This window comes from Dama dama, chromosome 18 (assembly GCF_033118175.1).
Source record: "Dama dama isolate Ldn47 chromosome 18, ASM3311817v1, whole genome shotgun sequence".
Taxonomy (NCBI): Eukaryota; Metazoa; Chordata; class Mammalia; order Artiodactyla; family Cervidae; genus Dama; species Dama dama.
This window is the reverse complement of record NC_083698.1, coordinates 52,436,829-52,447,591: the sequence shown is the minus strand read 5'-3', so window position 1 is coordinate 52,447,591 and position 10,763 is coordinate 52,436,829. Positions and strand designations below refer to the sequence as shown.

General features: G+C 37.9%; 1 pseudogene; it reads left to right on the top strand.

The window, feature by feature from the left end:
- Positions 1–3,899: 3,899 nt before the first annotated feature.
- Positions 3,900–5,130, top strand: LOC133072808 (small ribosomal subunit protein eS1-like; annotated as a pseudogene).
- Positions 5,131–10,763: the final 5,633 nt, after the last annotated feature.

Here is a 10,763-nt window from a genome sequence, read left to right as displayed (position 1 = left end):
ACTCTGCATTCAAATGGGAATATGTTTCCTTTTCTCCTTTGCTTTTCACTTTTCTTCTTTTCACAGCTATTTGTAATCCTCACTAGACAGACATTTTGCTTTTTTGCATTTCTTTTCCTTGGGGATGGTCTTGATCCCTGTCTCCTGTACAATGTCACGAACCTCTGTCCATAGTTCAGCAGGCACTTTGTCTATCAGATCTAGTCCCTTAAATCTATTTGTCACTTCTACTGTATAATCATAAGGGATTTTATTTAGGTCATATCTGAATGGTCTAGTGGTTTTCCCTACTTTCTTCAATTTAAGTCTGAATTTTGCAATAAGGAGTTCATGATCTGAGTCACAGTCAGCTCCCAGTCTTGTTTTGCTCACTGTATAGAGCATCTCCATCTTTGGCTGCAAAGAATATAATCAGTCTGATTTCAGTGTTGATCATCTGGTGATGTCCATTCATAGAATCTTCTCTTGTGTTGTTGGAAGAGGGTGTTTGCTATGACCAGTGCGTTCTCTTGGCAAAACTCTGTTAGCCTTTGCCCTGCTTCATTCCATACTCCAAGGCCAAATTTGCCTGTTACTCCAGGTGTTTTTTCACTTCCTACTTTTGCATTCCAGTCCCGTATAATAAAAAGGACATCTTTTTGGGGTGTTAATTCTAAAAGGTCTTGTAGGTCTTCATAGAACCGTTCAATTTCAGCTTCTTCAGCGTTACTGGCTGGGGCATAGGCTTGGATTACCATGGTATTGAATGGTTTGCCTTGGAAATGAACAGAGATCATTCTGTCGTTTTTGAGATTGCATCCAATTACTGCATTTCGGACTCTTTTGCTGACCATGATGGCTACTCCATTTCTTCTAAGGGATTCTTGCCCACAGTAGTAGATATAATGGTTATCTGAGTTAAAATCCCCCATTCCAGTCCATTTTAGTTCTCTGATTCCTGGAATGTCAACATTCACTCTTGCCATCTCCTGTTTGACCAGTTCCAATTTGCTTTGATTCATGGACCTAACATTCCAGATTCCCATGCAATATTGCTCTTTACAGCATCGGACCTTGCTTCTATCACCAGTCACATCCAAAACTGGGTATTGTTTTTGCTTTGGCTCTATCCCTTCATTCTTTCTGGAGTTATTTCTCCACTGATCTCCAGTAGCATATTGGGCACCTACTGACCTGGGGAGTTCCTCTTTCAGTATCCTAGCATTTTGCCTTTTCATACTGTTTCAGGGGGTTCTCAAGGCGAGAATACTGAAGTGGTTTGCCATTCCCTTCTCCAGTGGACCACATTCTGTCAGACCTCTCCACCATACCCGCCCGTCTTGGGTGGCCCCACATGGCATGGCTTAGTTTCACTGAGTTAGCCAAGGCTGTGATCCTGTGATCAAATTGGCTAGTTTTCTGTAATCATGGTTTTCGTGTGTCTGCCCTCTGATGCCCTCTCGCAACACCTACTGTCTTACTTGGGTTTCTCTTACCTTGGACGTGGGGTATCTCTTCACAGCTGCTCCAGCAAAGTGCAGCAGCTGCTCCTTACCTTAGATGAGGGGTATCCATATGACCGCCCTTCTTGACCTTGAACATGGAGTAGCTCCTCTCGGCCCTACTGAGCCCGTGCAGCCACCACTCCTTGGACATTGGGTTGCTCCTCTCAGCACTTCTATGTAGAGTTGTGCAAAGTCTCTCTTCCCAATTCCTTGTTTTCTAGGCTGTATCAAACCATTGCAGTCGGGCTCTATTTTCCATTACTCCACTGAAACCATTCTTATCAAGTTTACTGGTGATATCCTTGTTGCCAAAGTCAAGGGAACATTTGAAACTTCTAGTTTCATCTTTGTTCCTTACACATTTCCTCACACCATAGTCTCCAGAAATTTTTTGGAACACAATGACCACTCCTCCCAGTGTCTTGCTGAAACCTCCTCACCTTTACAGTTTCTAAGTTTTAAAGTGGTCTCTCTCTTAGGCCTGAAACCTATTCTCTTCTGTCTAACTATTCATTCTCTAAAAGACCCTATCCGTTGAATAAGGATTTAAGTTTTATTTCTATGTGCTGTGACTTCTAACTTGTATCCTAAGTATTAACCCTTCTCTTGACTGTTACCACCAAATTCCTTCTTACTGTCTCTACTTAGATATCTCATAGTCATCTAAATTTGAGATGTCCAAAACTGAATTATTAATTCTACTTCTAAATCTCCTTCCTGAATTTTCATTATTGGACATCCAGTTTTTTCAGACTCAAAATGTAAATTTATCTGGACTCCACACTTTCTCTTACATCTTCTTATAGCCTGTTGGGCAATTTGGCGAGCTCTATCTTTAAACTACTACTTCACCCATTGTTTACTAATTGCCAAGGTTTTGGAAAGAAAGCAAACAAACAAAAACATACGCATGACATTTGAATTCTATGCTACATGTATGATTTTCAAATTTTCATCATCTCTTAATTGGGAAATTAAGCCAAACAAGTAAAATCGATGTATTTAAATTCTAGTGTTGTGGTAAATGAAACTAAATACAAAATTTGGTAAAATAAAATTTGTTCTCATTGTGAATATTTTTCAAAAATCTATCACCCTGTGGTATAATTGTTCTTTCTAGTCAGTTGGCAAAATAGAAAGTCCAGAACTAAAAACATTTTTATATGTTCTATTTATTTCCTATAATCTTCAAAGACTTATTAGAACTTCTTAGTAAACCAGATGCTCTCATCACAGTTTATATTAAGTGTCTAGGTCAGGTCTTACCTGATAAAGGAAATTATGGGAAAGCAATATTATAGGAAATGGTGTATAATAGATTTATGAATTCATGAAAGTAATTCTGTCACAGAGAAACTGCATAATCACAATGTTCTATTGGGATAAATCTTAGTGCCTCAGATAAATTGTCTTTTTGTTTATTTATGGCAAAGTCTATTGTTAAGATAACAACTGTATAGAACCATCATGTCTATATGGTGTGACCAAATCTTCCACTTAGGGCAACATCTTTTCTCTCCAACCTGACAGTAAATAATCAATGGTCTCATACACAAAATTTCTGTTTCACCTGATTGCTCAGCAATTGAATTTTACTCAGTGTGACTTTGTTTCCTATAGTATTAGATTCAGTTCAGTTCAAAGACTCAGCTTGAATAAATGATAATTCTTACTGGGACAATTCTAGATATGTAGTACAGAAACTTTAGAAATGAATCCCTGAATAAAGAGCCCTTAAATGTGTATTCAATTCAAATGTTGATAAAACTCCATCTATACCCCACAATTGATTTTTCTGGAGTCAGTTCTTTCAGAAAATGTTTCTTTTATCTAGAAGTTAAATATTTTGTTCAACTGCAGTTTTCTATTTTTGCCATTTACCACTCTATCCACTTTTGTGAAAGGTTAATAGGTGCAAAGAGCAATTTTCCTTCTCAAAAGTTGAACATTTTCACAGTAGCCATACAGTGCAGCCTTCATGGCATCATACTAACACATGATTACAAGTTTTTCTTTTTTGTGGACAAATTAATCAAATAGAAGATTGAAGGAAAAATAAAAACATTAATTAATCAAGGATCCTGAATCATCACTGACATGAGAGATCTAGATTTGATTTCACATCCATTATTTTCTATTCTTTGGAACATATATTCATTGAAATATTATAGCATACTAAAGAGTTAAGAAGATGCTTTAAAATTTTTATGATCTACTAAGATATATAGCTCTTTATAATCCATTAATGAATAAAACAAGACAAAAGTAAAATTTAATTGTTTAAATGATAAATTGTACAAATTGTTGTTGCTTAGTGTAGGTAAAAGAATGTTGAGGGCTAAGGTATACTTTGAGTAACTTAATTCCTTATCTTAATCAATATAAACTGTCTCTTTTGGCTCTCTGAGCATCACCATGGTAGTTGACGAGAACAAACATCATATGAAAGTTGGCAAAAAGGGACCCAAGGAGAAAGTGGTTGACTGATTTTCTAAGAAAGATTGGTATTATGTGAAAGCACTAGTGTTTTCCCAGTATTTCTTATATGAAATACATATTTCTTATATGAAAACACTAGTCATGAGAACTCAAGGAACCAAAACAGTATCTGATGACCTCAAGGGTCATGTTTTTGAAGTGAGCCTTCCTGCAGAATGATGAAGTTGCATTTAGAAAATCCAGGCTAGTTACTGAGATTGTTCAGGGCAAAAACTCCCTGACTAATTTCCATGGAATGGATATTTTTGATTTTTTATTGGGCACTAAAGGATGGGTTGGGAACTCTCTCTCCAAGTTATGCCTCATTAGGCATAAATTGATTCCAATTTTCCTAAGATAGCTTTCAGAACATTTTCTTTTTCTTAGAGCTCTGCTCTTGCTAGCAGTAGCCTCTTCAGGTCCACTGCTGAGTGGCTCCTCCCTGGAAGATAATTTCCTCTTTTTCTTGAGGACTCTTTTGTTTCCTGACTCTTCAGGGTGACTAACTGGTTCCTCTTTGGGGAAAGATTTCTTCCTCTAGGGAAGACTTCATGGTAGGGATCTTGTTGTTCACTTGCTAAATCGAGTCCAACTGTTTGCGACCCCATGGACTGCAGCATGCCAGACTTCTCTGTCCTTCACTATCTCCTGGAGTTTGCTCAGATTCATGTTCATTGAGTCGGTGGTACTCCCTTGAAAAAATGTGCTCCATGGTCTAAAACTGGCAGATTATGATTGAACTTCATGTTGATGTTAAGATTATTGATGGTTTTTGCTTTGTCTGTTCTGTGTGGATTTTACTGAAAAACACAGCAATCATATCCTGAAGACCGCTTATGCCCAACACCAGCAGGTCTGCTAGATCCCCAAGAAGATGATGGAAATCATGACCTGAGAGACGCAGACAAATGACTTGAAAGAGGTGGTCAATAAATTGATTCCAAACAGTATTGGAAAAGACATAGAAAAGACTCATTAATCTATTTGTCCATTCCATAATGTCTTTGTTAGAAAAGTAAAAATGCTGAAGAAGCCTAAGTTTCAATTGGGAAAATTCATGGAGCTATATGGTTAAGGCAATAATTTTAGAAAAGCTACTGGGAATGAGACAGGTGCTAAAGTTGAATGAGCTGATGGATATGAGCTACTGGTCCAAGAATCTGTTTAAAATTCAGGCTTTTAATGATGACAAATAAAAGATCTTATTTGTGGTAAAAAAAAAAAAAAATGTAAACATGGAGTACTGAAAAGAAGATAGATATCTGAATTACTAATATAAACATACAACTTGACTGTTAGTTGCTTGAATGGTCACAAGGCACAGAATTGCCCACAATTTGGCAGTTAGGTTATGCTCTATCTGTAAATGGACAACTCTAATCCTGTGTAATTTAGTGGCTGCTCCAGTCATTCATTTAACTTCAAATAGTTTGGTATGAAGGAAATGTAAATATCAGAAATTATTGTAAAATGATGTAAAATACCCTCTGATTGGTTACAAAGATATGCATGTGGCCTGCTAAGTAGCTCCAGTCATGTCCAACTCTTTGCAACGCTATGGACTGTAGCCTGCCAGGCTCCTCTGTTCATGGGATTCTCCAGGCAAGAATATTGGAGTGGGTTTGCCATGACCTACCCCAGGGGATCTTCCTGACCCAGGGATCTAACCTCCTTTTCTTATGTCTCCTGCATTGGCAGGCAGGTTCTTTACTACTACTGCCTCCTGGAAAGCCCTACAAAGGTAAAGTGAAAGTGAAAGTGGTAGTCACTTGGTCATGTCCTACTCTTTGCAACCCCATGGAGTGTAGCCCATCAGGCTCCTCTGTCCATGAAATTCTCCAGGCAAGAATATTGGAGTGGGTTGCCGTGCCCTTCTTCAGGAGATGTTCCCAACCGAGGGAGAGAACCCAGGTCTCCCACATTGCAAGCGGTTTCTTTACCATTTGACCTACCCGGGAAGCTCCTACAAAGGTATAGATACTATTAATACTACTCTATGCTGTTTCCCACCTTCATAATTGAAGGAAATGCTAAATTTCAGTAGAGGTTTATGAAAATAAAAATGTCAGCCTTTTCCATATCGGAATACTTACCTTTCCTGAATTCTGTGCAAAAACTTCAGTTTAAGAACTCCTGATTTATGGAGTTTGACAAGTCAGCTCAAAGATAACCTGGGAAAATATAATTCAGGAGGAGTACAGTCAGTCTTTGCCCTTGAAGAGTTAACAGTTAAATAGAGATGTAGCATATGCTGACATTGCATAGCATTCATAAGTTATTTAAGTCTATTTTAATTTTGTGGGGGCGTAGGGATTCCCAAAGGGAATGCAATGTCTAAGCTTAAATAGGGGAAGTGGTCAGTTGCCACTGTCTTGTAAATAGTAGAGCTTGTTAATACCATGGCATTAATGTAGTCATTTTTTATGTCTGCAAGTGATGTAGGTATTCATAAGAGCTACATCGATGCTTAGTGGGTTCTTCAACTGGAATTCAAAATATAAGGCATATTCTTAGCAAAGCAGTTTTGATAACTCTGAAATAATTGATATTTCTTCAAAGAAACAGTGCTTAGGAGTGTCATTTATCTTTGAGGGCACCAACAGATTTACTTCCAATATGTTTGATTATTACTAGAACAGATCTAATTCATACGTATACAATCCTTCCAAGTAGGCTGCTTTTTGGTTAATGTATTTAGCTGGATCTAGGAAAGCCTTTGGCTGTGTGTAATGCTGTCTCAGCCTTTAGTACACAGTGAGTGTGGCATTTTGAGCTATCTGACTTAGATTTCTATTAGCAGAACTGTATTCATTTTCACATAATACCATTAATCTAACAACTGTCTTCCTTTATTCCCCCGCCAAAAGAACTATTATCCTAAAAAAATTTAGCACATTTTCCAGAGATGTCCAACTTACAACCAGGTTGTAGTTCAGCCAAAGCATTGGGGAATGTGACTCAAAGATAGAGTGTGACAGAAATCAATGAGAAACAGCTGGAGAACAGTGCAATTCTATAATAAAATAATTTATTGTACTGACTTCAGAGTCATCAGCAGACATTCATCAGGCACTTACTATGTGCCTGCCACGGTGCTGCTACATATGTGCCTGTCACTGTTTGTGCTGCCCGCTGTGTGCCTGCCACTGCCATTACATGTTTGGTCACCAAACTTCCAAGACTGGATAGGCACAGCAATGACAGTCTGTAGCCTCTGAGGGACAGTTCAGGAAAAGTGGCCTTTAAGCTGAATGAGAGCCTTGTCTGAGACGTGTTAAACCAGAAAGAATAAATTAAAGTGTTTGGTTCTGCAAATGAGCATGTGAGTACAACAAATGGAAGATCAGAAAGACAAACCCAGTTGATGTAGACAGAATCTGGGAAGACAGAGCTACAGACACCAGATTCCAGCTTTTTTATTCATTACTTTTCAATTTATGTTTTCTGGCCAGAGACTGGATTTAGGGCTAAAAATGAATTACTGTTTCTGGAGCCTATGAGCCTATACCTTACTGGTGTTGATTTGCATGTGGTCTTCTGCTTGGATGCTTTAGTTTTTGTGTGGTTGGAAAGAGATTTGTTTTGGTATAATAGGAACATCAACCAGGAAGACCAACAGAAAGAATGAAAACTCTTTTATTACAGACACTGTCTCATTCTTGAGATGATTTGGAGGACTTGATACGGAGATGAATTAGCATCATAAACATGAGATGTGTTCATAAATGACTTCACTTGACTATGGGAACAAGCATTAGTACTTTAAAGTTTCAGGACAAGTGCTTGAGGAGAGAGCCATCAGCTCCTCCACCTCCCTGCGTTGCACGTCACTCTGTAGGGACGCTTTGAGGCCATAGTGGCATGTCCAGAGGAGAAGCAGAAATAGTGTTTCTGTTGGGTATGTAGGAAAGTGCTACAGAAGATCCAGACATGACTCTGCAAATAGACAGCCATCACTATTGTTAAGGTGACTGAAGCAGAAAAGCACTAATAATAATATTCCTGTTCACCTTAATATGTGTTTGGGTCATAAGGATATAGAGGCTTGTAAATAAACTAAAATAGCTATTTATGTAATTTGTTGTGATTCAAACAATATTGCTTTGAAATTTCTCAAACATAACAAAGATATAAAAAGGAGGCTTATGTTCTCTGCCTAGTACTGTTATAGATTACCCATCATTTTGGCATCCTAACATGGAACAGAAGAAGGGGTATGATAGAGATCTTGATGACACAGACCACAAGAAATACTGTGCTTGGTGGAGGAGACAGAAAGGCTAAGACATCCTGAGGCCAGTTCTGATAAGTGATAGCTCCTAGTGCAGCATCACAGCTACTGTTGAAGTAGAACTTAGATAAGGCATCTTTTCTGGACTCAGAGATACACCTGGTGTGGTAAGGGGATGACACTTGAAGAGGTTGGACAGCCTGTTGCTCTGCTGGTAAAGTCAACCAAACTTGAAATTTATATCAACTTAGAACTGTAGGAACTGGTGACAGCTGGATTACATATATAATATATCTCAGTGGAAGCTGAAATAACAACTAATCAAAGTCAAATAAAAATTCTACAAACCATCAAAATTGCATAGTTCAAGATTATATCTTGTTGATCACACAATTTGATTCAAAGTTAAAAGTTAAAATGCATAGAAACTAATAGACTGATTTTCTCTTAGGCACATTTCCATGAAACTTAATTATGGATTATCTAAGCTAACAATTTATGTCATATGAATTTTCTTTGGCAAACAGTTGATTTATTGAAGTTTGGAATGAAATATTATGACAATAAAATGCTCTAATTGGAATACATGCCTGAGTAGAGGGCCAACTCACATATGGTACAAGATAAGACAAGGCTGTGTCTATAAGCAGGGCCAGTATTTCTTCAAAATGTAAATATGAAGCTACTCAAATCCTGGACTATGTGTCAATCAAAACCTCAAAGTTTGGGGCTACGTAGTATTACATGAACATTTTAGTCTTGAAATGTCAAAAGCATTTCAAACATCCAGTGCAATCATTAAAAATTCTTAATATCATACTCATGGGTTGCAAAATGTCAAGTAGTGAAACAGTCTAAGAACAGGTTTCAAAACATATCTCCAAGTATCTGAGTGATTTTACCTACTCTCTAGTATTCATAAATATATACCAATTAAATGTTAGAGGATAGCTGCCAAAATTTGAGTCTTAAAATTATTCTTTTTGACAGTAATTGAAAGCAGACTTAATTGAAACTACTTTTATATTTGATGATAGAAGTATACCATCAGCATGCTTTCCCCCCTGTTTTAAAGGGAGAAAATAAAGAGATGACAGAAAATGATATTTTCCACCCAGTCCAGAGTGTCCAATCCAAGCACAATAGGGCTGGGCTTGTTATGATACATTGATATAATCCTGATACAATCCCATGTCAGGATTTCCTATTAACTCCCACTGAAATAAGTTTAATCAAATATTTCCAATTAAACTGATACATCTTTTGGGAGAGAAATGGTCTGAAGGACAGAACGCTAAGTGTTTAGTCTTTCTCAACAGGGATTCTATCAACTCACCAAAGGATCCTGTTTTACATGATTGAAAAATGTATAATAAATACAATTTAAAAAAATAAATCAAGACATATAAAGACAGATTTCAAAACTTCTGGGATAGAGTATGTAGAGACAGATCTTACGTGATTTATCAGTGTTGGGGGAAGTCTTTTAGAGGATGTGACTACCTGTTGACCCAAAAATCTGAACCTGGGTAATCAGAGGCTGCTAAATCCTATTCCAGTCCTTGGAATGTGCCCTCTGTTTGTGTTACCCATGTTAGAAGCTGCCCAAGGACACAGCCTTGAGATAGTGATGTAGTGTTGAGACAATCTGGACTGTGTAAGTGACTTGAGTCCAGTTAAGACTTCTACATAAACTTCAGGATTCTGGTAGGTGGGTGAGGGGGGCTTCCCTGATAGCTCAGTTGGTAAAGAATCCACCTGCAGGAGACTCTGGTTCAATTCCTGGGTCAGGAAGATCCACTGAAGAAAGGATAGGCTATGCACTCCAGTATTCTTGGGCTTTCCTTGTGGCTCAGCTGGTAAAGAATCCACCTGCAATACAGGAGACCTGGGTTCAATTCCTGGGTTGGAAGATCTCTTGGAGAAGGGAAGCTACCCATTCCAGTATTCTGGCCTGGAGAATTCCATGGACTGTGTAGTCCACAGGGTCACAAAGAGTTGGACATGTGGGTGAGGTGGGTGAGGAGATCTACTCATCTTGTTGCAGCCCAAGATGCCTTAAGTAAATTCCCTTGCTTTCTAAAATTGCCACCTACCAATCTGGAGTAGTGTGCTTCTTTTTCTGGTATTCCCTTGCCCTGTGTGTACAGGAGTCAATTTTCAACCCATCAGACAAAAGCTGGAGGGACATGTTCCTTTAATAGATGACAACTGGCTATTTGGGTGAGTTTGATAAACATCACAGTGGCCATCCTTCCTTTATCTATATCAAGCCTAATTTTTAATTTTTAGTTTGAGAAATAAATAGACTTAAAACTCAAATATGATTTTTAGGACATGAATAAATAGTCACTAATATTAAAACTAACTAGAAAAGCTAACTTAATTTTTCATAACCATATCTCTTTTGGATACTATCCAAACATGTTCCAGCTAAGGAATCTTAGTAATTGGAGGGCAGTGTGATTGATTTACTAGATTCTTTTGGAAGGATCAAAGCAGTGGAATTTTAATGTGATTTGGCACCAGTCAAATGAAATAGCTATTTACAAAGTTTTAAGTGAAACTAG